This window comes from Primulina eburnea, chromosome 10, assembly GCF_022965805.1.
Source record: "Primulina eburnea isolate SZY01 chromosome 10, ASM2296580v1, whole genome shotgun sequence".
In the NCBI taxonomy this organism is placed as follows: Eukaryota; Viridiplantae; Streptophyta; class Magnoliopsida; order Lamiales; family Gesneriaceae; genus Primulina; species Primulina eburnea.
The window spans coordinates 10,801,653-10,815,091 of record NC_133110.1 but is presented as its reverse complement, the minus strand read 5'-3'; the positions used below and the strand labels follow the sequence as shown (position 1 = coordinate 10,815,091).

The following is a 13,439-nucleotide window of genomic DNA, read 5'->3' as shown; positions in this document are numbered from 1 at the left end:
AGGAGGTGTTAAAGGGGTCTTGAAGTGCATTTAGTTAGGAGTTACAAGTGAGAATTTGAATTGTTTCTTCCACCTTGCTGTATTTGGTTTACTCTTCCATTCTTGTTGCTAATACACGATTTTCTCAGCTGTTTTCCTACTGATTTTTCGAGCATGTGGGTGTAGGTCATGTGGGTAAGTAAGAGGAATGTTATAAGTGGTGTCAAAGGATCATAATGTGCATTAAAGTGGGAGTTACATGTGAAGAAGTGGAATAGCTTTTGAATTGCTTCTCCTTCCTATGCTAGTCTACGGTTTTGCTCTTATTTTTATTGTATATTCACATTGATTTGCTAGGGTAGTGGCTTGAGTAAGATTAATGTGTACCATAGTATTTGAATTTATTAATAACTATTGAATAAAAATGGGGATTGAATTCACCTTGAAGTGCAATTAGAGATGGTTTGAATGGATTTACTACATTCTTGAATTGTCTTGACCAAATATTATTACTACTTCTTGCATGGTAAAATATTGTTAAATTCTTGTATTTTAAATTCTTAAGGTTTTAAATATTCATTATACGTTTTAATGAATTACCACATTAATTTAGAATAAGCTCTTGCATGACATTGCATGGTTTATAATTTAAGTATTTAAATGTTATGTTTAATTTCTTGAATATATTTGACCTATGTTAATTCATCTCCATTTGTTTACCCATTTTAATTTAAGCTTTAATTAAATATTAACCTAAAGTACTTATTTAATAACTTAGCTCTAATTAATTAAGAAATCCTAAAACATTCTTTTTCTTTAAATTAAATTATTTCTTGACTTAATTTAAATTTAGGAATATTTTTCTTATTATTAATCTTATATATTTAGTCTCACAACTCCAGTCCGGCCTCGCGTATTTATCCTGAAAAGATAAAACTAAACATCTAATTTTTTTTAAAAAATAGATAATCATGACTCGATAAATTTAAAAGAATGAATTTAAACTCTCATGCATAAAAATTATTTTAATTTAAATAACAGTAATTATGCATGGCTTATACATAGTCTGATTTTCGGGACGTTACAGAGGACCTCAAAGTCTGAAGATCCAAAGAAAACTATTGATATTGCTTCTCTCTTTACTATTGCTGCTACTGAGAAAGTATTAGTAAACCATGTTTTTGCTGAAATAGTACAACCAATTAAAGCCCAACATATTTTAGCAGTTCCACCCAGAACAAGTTCTTCCTCTGCTCCTCTTCTTGATCCTAGACCCAAAGAGTGATCATTCAAGAACAACTACTGGACTTACTCTACTCGATCAGGGTTAAACCGTCCTTCTGTGTCTGGAAAAGGCGAAGGTAAATGATTGTTGATCCCATTGCTAAAAACACCGGTGATGAGGATTTTGAAATCCTCTATGCAGACAGGAATTGATCTGCATATGGAAGAAATTGATGCTTTTGCTGATCATAAGAGCAGTTTATTTGACGAGGAGGTGAAATTCTGAACCATAACCATGTTAATTATGTTTGAGAAAACACCAAGAAGTTGAATAAATCTGTTAATCTTGAAGCCTTGGTCTTCTCTCATACCAAAACCACATTGTTGCGAGGACAATGACAAGAAGAAAATATCTGCTAAAAAAGCTGAGGGTTACAAAGCTAAGTGAGACTCTGATTGCTCTCAAAGCCAGTTATGACTATCAGAGTCCTACGTTTTCCGTGATGCTTCCGTCATTCAGCAGCTCAACAATGACTTATCGACTCTTGTTATGGAAGTCACTGTCATGGAAACTGAGTTCGCAGAATCCTACACCTTTCAGACTCTTGTTCCAGTGAATACTTATGTTGAGAAAATCAAGGAACGTGCTCAATCTTCTCCAAGAGATACTGCATCTAGTGCTCCTGTACCTACACAAGTGATTGTCCAACCTCAACAATCTTCTTCTCTTCTCTTATTCGGAGATCTGATTTTATCCACTGTGGATGCTGTAGTTAATTCAAAGGCTCAAGTAGCAATTTCTACTAAAGATATAGCTACTGATCCTCCACAAGATCATGTTTTTTTTGAGCCCCACCTCCGCCTCCTTTTCTTGAACCAATTACGATAGAGGCTTCAGAGGCTACTCATGTGCCCATCATACCATTAATCTCTCCCAACCAAGTGCAAGTTGAAAATATTGCGGCTGAAACATTTCTGCTGAGGCTTCTCTTCATCATACTGCAACAATACCCTTCTGTTGAAACTGATGTGACTGAGAACATCCCAAACACTATTCAAACATTGACTAATTTTACCGATGTTTCTCACTCCTCTATAGATTTAGAAAATAATCCATCTCCTGCATTGGAAGTGCTTGTAGCTCTTGCTCAAAAAAAAAGTGCTTGTAGCTACTGAGCCCTCTACTGTGCTTTCATCCGGAAGACACAGCAAAAGCCCAAGAAGCTCGTATTCGGGAGACCCGGGAAAGGTTCGAAAGATATGAAGGTCTTGAGGCTCTTTCACTAGAATCTGATGGTATTACTCCCAATGAATCCAAACTAGAAGATCTTGCTCCCATGAGCAGATCAGTTGAATTCTTAATTAAGGATACTGATCAATACAATGTTACTGATACAAAGAATGGTTGAGAGCTTTTCAAAACCAGGATAATGGGACACGTGAAGTTTATTCAAAATGATATAGTCTCTCTCTGTCTCTGTATCCTTCTTTCAATTCAAAGCAGATATTATTAAATCCCATGCATCTATGATGGGAAAATAGAATGTCCTCGTGGAAACTCAGAATATAAGTCATCAGCATGGTTCGTCGGAACGGTTGTGATGCTTAGAACGACAACTATTATTGCAGTTCCAATGTTGTGTTGCGGAACGGTTGCGGAACCCTTGTAAAAAAAAATTAATAAATTCAAAAAATTGGTAAAAAAATTTAAATATAAATTACATTATATTATTACAAATTAATATTCAATACAAAACTATTTTACAATAATAGCACAATAAGAAATACATACTAAAAATTATAACATACCAAAGCTAATACATGAAAGAACTCAATCAAAGAACTCGACCAAACCATCAATTACCTTCAATTTCTTAAACCCTCTATCAACTCAAGAATATAGTATTCTTACCTTGATGCTTGGAAATTGAGATAGGAAAATCTAAACAACAAACTAAAATCCTTGTGCTTGAGGTAGAAGATGAGGGAGAGAAAACCTTGGAGAGAAGAAGGCTTGAATCGATGGAATGATAAGGGACAGAAGAAAATGATTAGAAAGCCCTCGTCAATGCAATATATAATTCCTTTAGCGCCTGAAAACGTGTTTCTTTTCTTTTTTTTACAGATTGCTGGCGCATATGCGCGAATTTACGGGCGCATACGTGCCCTGTTCTGCCCAACATGCGCAATGGCGCGAGATCTGGCGCATAGGCGCGCCACATTCTGCCGAAAAAATCATTTTTAACTTCAGAATTAGCAAAAGTGGTCAACATGAAAGTTGTAGCCCAATGTGTTTTCTTCCATCTCCAGTTAGCCTCATGTCATTTGAAGGTCTGAGTAAAAAGTTATGCTCATTTTCCTAACATGTGTTCGTGCAAGAACAACGATACACACGACACACTTCGGGTCACTTTTGGCTCGTCTTCCCTAATGATTTGAACAAAACTCAAAACATGAAAGTTATAGTCTTATATCTTATCTTTCTAATGGAAGTGGCCTCAAAACAATTGGATCAATATACAAGACATTATACTAAAAACCACAACTACTGCCACATTTCCCGTTCCGCTCCGCCGTTCCGTTCCGCATCGCCGTTTAATCGCCGCTAAAAAGTCGAAGAACAGCGCTACAAAACAATCACCGCTTTGCCCTGGAACTTTGGAACGGCGGACATCGTTCCCGTTCCGCAACGACCGTTCCGACCGCTTAACGGCCATTCCGGCGAACCATGGGAGCTTGTGGAGAATCAGCAACATATGATAAGATTGACCATATGCAGGCCTTTTTTACCTCCCAGATTTCTCTACCCTTTGCATATATGATGGATGCTGATGCCAAAAAAAAGAGAAAAAAGGCCGGAAAGTTCACATGACACCATATATATTAATCTGAATCCAGAACCGATGGATTATTTTTGCATATGCTCTGTATATGATTGATTTTGATAATAAATTAAGTTTTTGAATCATTTCGTTGTTGTTGAATTTTGGCATCACCAAAAAGAAAAAAATTGATGGGACATTTAAGTTTTGCTGATGTCCTCATCGTAAGAAATTAACTCAAGATTATTAAAATTCAACGCTAGAATTAGTAGCCAATAACTTCAACAAACACCTTAAGTACAATAAAGAACTACTAAATTCTTCAGTAATTATTTTACGAGGCTATTGATAGTGTAAATGATCATTTATGATATCAAATTTCTCTGTTTTATTAATTGAAACATTGATTCAGCAAATTAGATGCTCAGATAATGTTCAATACACTGAATATGTAAATTATTCTGATAGCCATATCAAGCATTTATTTTCGCCTTCTATTATTAGGACATATCGAAAGACACATGACATAATCCTACAAATTTATTTATGATCTTGATTTCAACAATTTATAGTCGTTCAGATTCGAACGTTTGAAAATCATCTATATAAGGTCGACACTTATTTCAGTAAAAGATAAAATACACTTTACGTGATCGATTCTAAAAAATTTATATTTGATTCTATTATTATATCGAAAGACATAACCTAATGGATCTTTGATTTTCAAAAATCTATATCGTTCATTGGTTTGAAAATCATCTAGTATACAGGTCGACACTATTATTTCAGGATAAATAACAAATGATTTAAAAAAAAATTAGAATTAAAATGTTAAGATGGAGTGTGATTAACAAAATTTCGAGTGTAAATGTCACTCTTTTTATAATATTAATAATCTATTAATTACTCTTTTAAAATCGAGATTCATGACCAAAAAGTTTGACTTTCTTAATTACATGCGTCAATGAAAAATAGAGAGATATTAGTGTAAAATAAAAATTATCAATGGTGTACAAAACAGAATTGTCACAAGTTCTTCAGTAAACGATCAGTGGATGAATTGCAGCCAGGCACTGCAAGCTCTCTAATTACGACATTTGAGTTGCATGCTTTGTATGGTGCAAAACAACATTTAATATATAATCTCACTTTGAACATATCCCTTAATTTTTACCATTTTAATTTAATTTATGTTGAAAGCAAATGATCCTTAATTTTTACCACATAAATTAGCACCTAAGATTGGTGCCCGGATCAACTCCAAGCTGATTGCAAAAATCTTTGAAATACTGAACACGAGCTTCGACAGCATTTGGATCAGCACCGTTACATTCGTGCTGACCGTTAATGGCACGAATCGTGGCCCCGAAATCCTGTGGAGGAGTTGTAGCTGCATCGTGACAATTTTTCATCCAAACCAAAGGGCCGACTTGAACGATATGACGGCATCAGTGGCCACGATTTCGGGGTTATTCAGTCCGTCGAAGCCTATGGCTTTCCCAGCTTCGCCGTAGTTGAAATTCCATGATAGGTTCAAGGGACCTCGCCCGTGATAACTCTTGTTCGCTGCGCATGAATATTGAATCTCACACTTGTCACAATAGTCATTAGCTGAGATGCCATACACATCCTCCTCTATGGAACACATATCTGCAGTTGAATTTATTTTTCTCACATTTAGAGAATAAACAAATCTGTGTTAAATATGGACAAGTTGGATAAAAGAAATCTTACAGGCAGTTTCATAGGTGACATGCGCAAAGAATGCAGCAATTTCACGCTTCATAATGTCGGTAGAGACGGTGGAGCCGAAGTTTGGATAAGAACCAACAGCTTGAAGAAAGGATGCCCGGTTATAGAGTCCCCTACCGGGACAACTTTCGGTGGCTTGATTGGCAATCCCATAGAAGAATGTGTCCGTCACTATGTCAGAAACTTTGATTATATTATCACTCACGGGCCCGTGACATGGACCGGATTTGCATCCCTTGCCACAGTAAGCGGCAGTAGTACCACAGTAACCATATTGGCTGCAACACAGAGATGGCGCGCAGCCGCAGTTCTGGCCTAAAGCCATTTTCCAGGTGATGGAGGGAAGTATGGCTAGTACGATACATAATGCTAGAACATATGTTTTTGAGACCATTTTAGTGCAAAACCGGACAGTTTAGTATGAGAGAAATATGGTATTGTTTGTGTTGTGGGAGTAAAAGAGCAAGGAGTGGGGGAAATATATATATATATATATATATATAATATTGTAGGTGGAGTACTGCAACTACTTTTTGTTAAGAGTATTGTAGGAAAATGTAAGGTGCTCCTTGCATTGCGCATTGCTTGTCTAGGTGATCAGTGAGATTTATAATTTAAGGTTCAATGTATATTTTTTTCCTAATTAATTTAAAATTTCCATTGTTATTTTCCCTTGATAAACAACTGTTTCAACCAAATTAAACTTGGACTTTTTGGATAACACAAATCATGATGTCAAAGGCTCAAAACTACTGATGCATAAATTAAGTACTATATCAATTGATATCCCGAGGGATGAACTCATCAAGATCCGGCCCAAACTCCCGGCTCATATCTAAGGCCCGCAGGTGAATGACCCATGAAAAGCCCGGGTATTCTCCTATAAATACCAGGTTTGAGCGTATGATTATGATTCAATAGATTGCTTTCAGCAGCACCCTTAACTGCTCCCCCCATATATCCTCAGTCTCTGACTTGAGCGTCGGAGGGGCTACGCCAGGACACCCTCCTGACCCCCTCCTAACGATCTTATTAGTGATTTCAGGCTCAGGGTAATTTCAAAACCTGCGTCTGGACTAGTGACACTTGCTGGAAGCGGACCCTAAATTTCCCGTGAGTATCACTTGGCGCCGTCTGTGGGAAGTTTGAGTTGAGACGTAGATATGGTAGGGAAGAGAGGGAGTGGAAGAGCTACCTCAGCATCATCGCGTCCTCGGAGGGGATCCGAACCATCTCATGCTGAGACAATACAGGAACAGCCGCATCTTGAGACGAGAGAGGAACAACCTCGTCAAGAGACGAGAACCGAGCAGCCCATTCACGAGACGAGGGTCGAGCAAACCCGTCCCAATGAGAATGTGGAGGAACTTGACCCTTGAAGAGATGGGCCAATTTATCACCCGAATTGTGGATGATGCCATGAAAAAGAACCGAGAGTCTATGTTTGCTGAAGAGCAGGCCACTCGCCAGGAGCGAGAGGAAGATGCTGAGGGCCACCAGAGCAGGGTTGAAGAGACACAGCCCAACCAAAGTGGGGAGATTAGTGAGATAGGAGAGATGTGGAAGGAAATACGGATGTTGAGGCAGCAGTTGGGAAGCAGAGCGCCGACACCTAAGAGAGGAAGTCCTTTTTCACTAGCCATTTTAGAAGAAGGGCTTCCTCCAAATTTTCGACAGTCGAATGTGGGAGAGTACGATGGACATACTGACCCCGAAGAACACTTGGGGAGATTTGAGAATGCGGCTTTGTTGCATCAATATTCAGATGGAGTCAGGTGCAGGGTTTTTTTGGGCACGTTGGCGAGGTTAGCCCAGCAATGGTTTAGTACCCTGCAACCCAATTCATACAATCTTTTCTATTTTTATAGTTGGACTAAAATAAAATTTGATAAATTATAGAAGGATTAAATTGATATTTGAATTTTTGAAATAAAAAAATAAAAATAAAGTATGTGTTGAATTTTTTTAAAAAAATATAATATTAGTATATGGTAAAATTGGAAGAAAAAGTTGGTGTCTTTCCCTAAGTAGTTACAATAATGTCTTCAATTTTAATAAAATAGAATAAATATAATCAACGGAGACACATACGTGTAGTGAGTTGAAATATTATTTAATCAATTTATAACATCAATATTGGACATTTTGATATGAATATTATAATTATTACGCTCCAGTATATTGTGTATTACTGTATATGACAAAAAAAATTATTTTTTGTTAAATTTAATTTCAAAAAGAAAAGTTTGCGAGTGTTTTCTTGTCTGTCCTCCTGTGGTCAGAATTCCTCAACAGTTTCTCTCATATCAATGACAGTGGCTTGGTGTCAAGTTCATGACTCGGTCAATCTTTCAACCAAATTATCGCTCAAATTTCTTATGTCTTAATGGGTAATAATCTAGGCCAAACAAATTATTTTCTAGGACCAACATAAATATATAAATTTTTGTGTAATATATAAATTTTTTGTGTAATATGTTATTGTGTGGCGTTTTCAAGCTAGCCTTACGACAGACGTGCATCAATATTCAGATGGAGTCAGGTGCATGGTTTTTTTGGGCACGTTAGCGAGGTTAGCCCAGCAATGGTTTATTCTATCAGAGGCCCATATGTCGCCGTACTCTATTCATCCTGAGAGTACGAAGATGTACAAAGATCTGCAGTTTTTGTATTGGCGGCCATGAATGAAGAAGGATATCAGACGTTTTGTATCCGAGTGTCTGACTTGCCAGCTAGTGAAAGCGGAGTATCAGAGGGCAGCAGGCTTGCTCAAGCCTCTTCCTATTCCCGAGTGAAGTGGGAGAATATTACCATGGACTTCGTGACCGGTTTGCCGAAGTCAGTCAGAGGATCAAATGCTATATGGGTGATTGTTGATCATCTTACCAAATCAGCGTACTTCTTGCCCATTAAGACGACTTTCACCATGATTCAGTATGTAGAGTTGTATATCCGAGAGATAGTCAGACTTCATGGTATTCCCGTTTCTATAGTGTCTGACCGAGATCCTAGATTCACTTCCGCATTTTGGAAGAGTCTGCATTCAGCAGTGGGTACGAAGTTGTTGTTTAGCACAACTTTCCACCCTCAGGCAGATGGGCAGTCAGAGAGAGTTATCCAGATTTTAGAGGATCTTCTCCGTGCATGTGTCATCGATTTCTCAGGGAATTGGGAGTCGAATTTGCCATTGGTAGAGTTCACCTATAACAACAGTTTTCAGTCGTATATATGTATGTATCCGTTTGAAGCACTGTATGGTCGTAAGTGCAGATCGTTTGTTCATTGGGATGAAGTAGGGGAGAGATCAGAATTGGGTCCGGAGATTATTCAGCAGGCTGCCGATGTAGTAGTCAAGATCCGTGATAGGATGAGGACATCTCAGAGTCGACAGAAGAGCTATGCGGATCAGAGAAGGAGAGACCTAGAGTTTGCCGTTGGCGACCATGTTTTTGTGAAGGTGGCACCTATGAAAGCTGTCGTGCGGTTCGGGAAAAAAGAGAAGCTCAGTCCGAGGTTCATCGGACCATTTGAGATCCTCGATAGGGTTGGGACGTTAGCTTATCGTGTTGCTCTTCCGCCGAATCTGGCCGGAGTACCCAATCTGTATTCACGTCTCTATGCTGAGGAAGTATATGACGAATCCTTCGCATGTCTTCAACTTTGAGCCGTTGCAGCTCACTCCGAACCCTGTCTTATGAAGAGAGACCAGTGCAAATCTTAGATAGACAGGAGAAGAAGCTTCGGAACAAGCTGGTTAAGCGAGTGAAAGTTAAATGACTTAATCATTCAGAGGAGGAAGCTACGTAGGAGTCTGAGCCAGAGATGAGGAGTCGTTATCCCGAGTTATTCGGTGAGTTTAAATTTCGTGGACGAAATTTCTTTTAAGGGGGAGAGTTGTAGACCCCGTTAAACCAGACTACGTATAAGCCATGCATAATTATTATTATTTAAATTAAAATGACTTTATGCATGAGGATTTAAATTCTTTTCTTTAAATTTGATTATTTATGCAGTAGTTTAGTTGTTATCTTTTCAGTTAAAAAAGTGAGGCCGGACTGGAGTTAGAGTATTGAGATAAAATTTAATATTGAGAAAACATTCTTAGAATTTATTTAAGATAAATAATAAATTATTTTAATGTAAATGAATGTTTAAAGGAATTATTTGAGTAATTGGAGATAAGTAGCAAATAAGTTCTTCTAGGTTCAATAATTAATTTATTAATTCACTAAAATATTTAATGGTTAGATAAAACTCTAAATATTTAAAATACAAGATTTAACATATTTTCCCTCCATTTTTATTGCAAAATCCGGCCACCCCCTTAATGAATTAACTTTGATTTGTCAACTCTTCATTTTTGATATCTTTCCTTATCCCTTCATGATAGAATAATTCCTTCAACTTTAAACCCTCAATAATTATTAATTAAGCAATTTTCCTACCTATTTTATTTAGAGATTTTCGGTCACCTACTTTGAAAGATTTGTTATTGGTTTGACAACTCACCATTTGATATCATTCCTTATTCTTTTATCCTTCAAATCCTATGATATCATAATCATTCCTTATCTCACAAACTAGAAAGATAGCAAGACTTATTCTCTCCCTTTTATCTTGCAAACTTCCCATTCTCTTCCCTAGACATTTTCCTCTCCATTTCTCGAAAATTCAGAGCATTTTCAGAGAGGAAAAATCATGTGAGGTTGAGAGAAAATAAGAGAGAAAAGCAAGAAGCAAAGCAACCCCGTATCCGCCGCGCCACGTCGTCGTAATCGCTTGTTTTCTTTCAAAAAAAAAAAATTTAAGGCATGTCTATATCCTTCATTTCTCTTCAATCAAGCCATATATGTATTTTAAACATCACATAAGCATGATTTGTATAGAAAAAACCGAAATTTAAAATTAATTAAAATGATTTAATGATTAAATAATGTATGGGTTATACGTGTACTGAATTTGGGCACTACATCTACATTATATTATCTTTATCGTTTTTATAATTACCATATAAAATTTAAACTACAAAACTATCTTTATTCTAGAAACTAATTACAAAAATTGATGGAAAAAACCATATAGAATCGAAATCATGATTGTATATTAAAACTCCGTCGTGGCATATATTATTGTAGTTGCTTATGTTAATGAAGCATCAGGTGGGCCAATTTGTTCAGTTGTTACAGTAATAAAAACAAGCGCATTTGGGAACGCTGGTCTCAGTGTCGCAGCGGATGCTATATAAATTAGCGCCAGCTTTCCTGAGACATGGCTCTATGCATACTTGAATCCCGTAAATCTGGCACATGCTTGGGAAAACATACGAGCAATTGTCTGCGCCCACTCTCTCGACTGCATGCAACACAATTCAACCATTACCAACTCATAACGATTTCAGCATATTATAGATTATATTAATTTGTAACAACTTTACTTAATGATTATAGATAGAAAAAATATTTTAGAAAATGAAATTAAAAACACAAATGTCTATCGACATGCATAGACATGATTGTCGTTATCTTTCGGTAAGTTCGGGCTAACACAGTAGTTTACAAACCATGCTATCCAGGTAAGCCGTACATGACAAACTTCTGACCTTTGGTCAAACGCTCACCTACTTCACCAACTCGGACACCCTATAGGAACATCTATTTTTATTTTAAACACATCAAAATAATCACTTGATGTTTCTCACTTTTTACGCTATAGTATTATAACACAACACGCAAAAGTTGCTGATTCATGCAAATGCAACGTCTATTCTCCAGATTCACTTGAAAAGTGTTAATATGTGGAATAGAACGAATTTCTGACGGTTGGTCAAACGCTCACCTACTCCACCAACTCGAACACCCTATAATTAAGAACGTCTATTTTTATTTTAAACATATCAAAATCATCACTTAATGTTTCTCACTTTTTACGTTGTAGTATTATAACACAACACACAAAAAATTGCTGATTCATGCAAATGCAACGTCTATTCTCCATGCTAGTAACTAAAAAACAATGTAAATTTAATTTGAAGAGAATGTCAATTAATAATTAAATTTCTGTTTAAATTTTAGATTAAAAAATATGATATATTTTTAATTCAAATAATAATTAATATGAACTTTTAAAATAATCAAATTTGCAATTTATCTCCTCTGAATAAATAAACATGATGTGTGTGTGTGTGTGTGTGTGTGTGTATATATATATATATATATATATATATATATATATGTATGTATGTTTTTGTGTGTGTGTAGTGTGTATATTCTGATATAGCTCAAACCTGATACATAAAGGTGAAGTACTAGAGCAACAGCAATCATAGATAGTGTCGAAATCTTTTTCATCTTGAAAATCGTAAGAGTTTCAAGCAATGCCTGGAATTGGTTTGCTTTTGTAGAATACTTCATAAATTAGGATTATATACATATCGTAATTTTAATTAAAATGGTGCAATATTATACCTTTGACCAAAAGGTTATAAGTTCTTAGAATTTTATTCAATGATTGTAATCATATTTTAAGATTGTGCACAATGAATATGCCACAAATGCATCATTTCATGCATATCTTAGCTAGACTTCTGTTGACTCTCCTTTCTTAACTAGGTATAATCGTTAATCCAGTAATTTACAATATAAGATTCATTGGAGCAATTTATATGATCCAACTTATTTAATATATGATCTTTTATTTAGTGATGATTTAGTATATTGTTGTAGATCAAAATAATATTAGCATGGATCATGTTATACTTGAAGTATAAGATAAAAATCAAATTTACTTTGGATCACTTTAATTACAAAATTAAATCATAGCCTTCATTTTGCTATGCATTTTACGATACGTAAATATATACAATATATATTTGTTGTTAGAGATTTTTTTCAAAAATCATGTTTTCACGTATATAAACATGACATAATATGCGGAAGCTTAAATCGAGTGTTACCTCCGGCCATTGAAAATTTTGATTTCTCTGATTTTCTTCTCGGTTAATGCCTTCTAAGCACTCCACCGTCTCGATAGATGTTGTATATTTCTAATGAGGTGTGTATGCTTAGGTACCTCAATCGCTCTATTTATAGGCGTTTCTCATACCATCGATGAGTGTATCGGGAGAAAAGATTCAGAAGAAGAAACGTGTACGCATCTCAGTTTCTAAAGTTGAGCATGTTTGTCAAAAGTTGTTGGCAATGGCCGTCGCCATTTCCTACACGTTTGTTCTTCTTCTGATATGTGTCACGTTTTCTTACATTCTCCCACATGACACATATATCTCATTTACCATAGGAGAAAACAAAATACATTAATCATGACGATAGGTCATCTTAAAACGAATATTATCTTCCATGTATTACAATGCTTTATGTCTCTCAAATCTAAATAACTTAATGAATAAATCCAATGTTTATTCGAGATCTAACTTTATTGATATTTCTCAAATCATTGAATCTGTACACAACAAATATGAGAAAATATCACATCATAGTTTCATTAAATTTGTTCTTACAACAAAATTACATAAAGGAACCAAGTCCCATTTTTTCTGTATGATCCTTAAATTTCAATGGTGGCATGTCCTTAGTCAAAAGATCCGCAATCATCAATTCAGTGCTAATGTGATCGATAAGTAACTTCTTATCTTTAACACGTTCTCTT

The 13,439-nt window shown here is 35.9% G+C and overlaps 1 pseudogene; it reads right to left on the bottom strand.

Annotated features, from left to right (window-relative positions):
- Positions 1–5,254: 5,254 nt before the first annotated feature.
- Positions 5,255–12,124, bottom strand: LOC140803771 (endochitinase EP3-like; annotated as a pseudogene).
- Between the last annotated feature and the right edge of the window lie 1,315 nt (positions 12,125–13,439).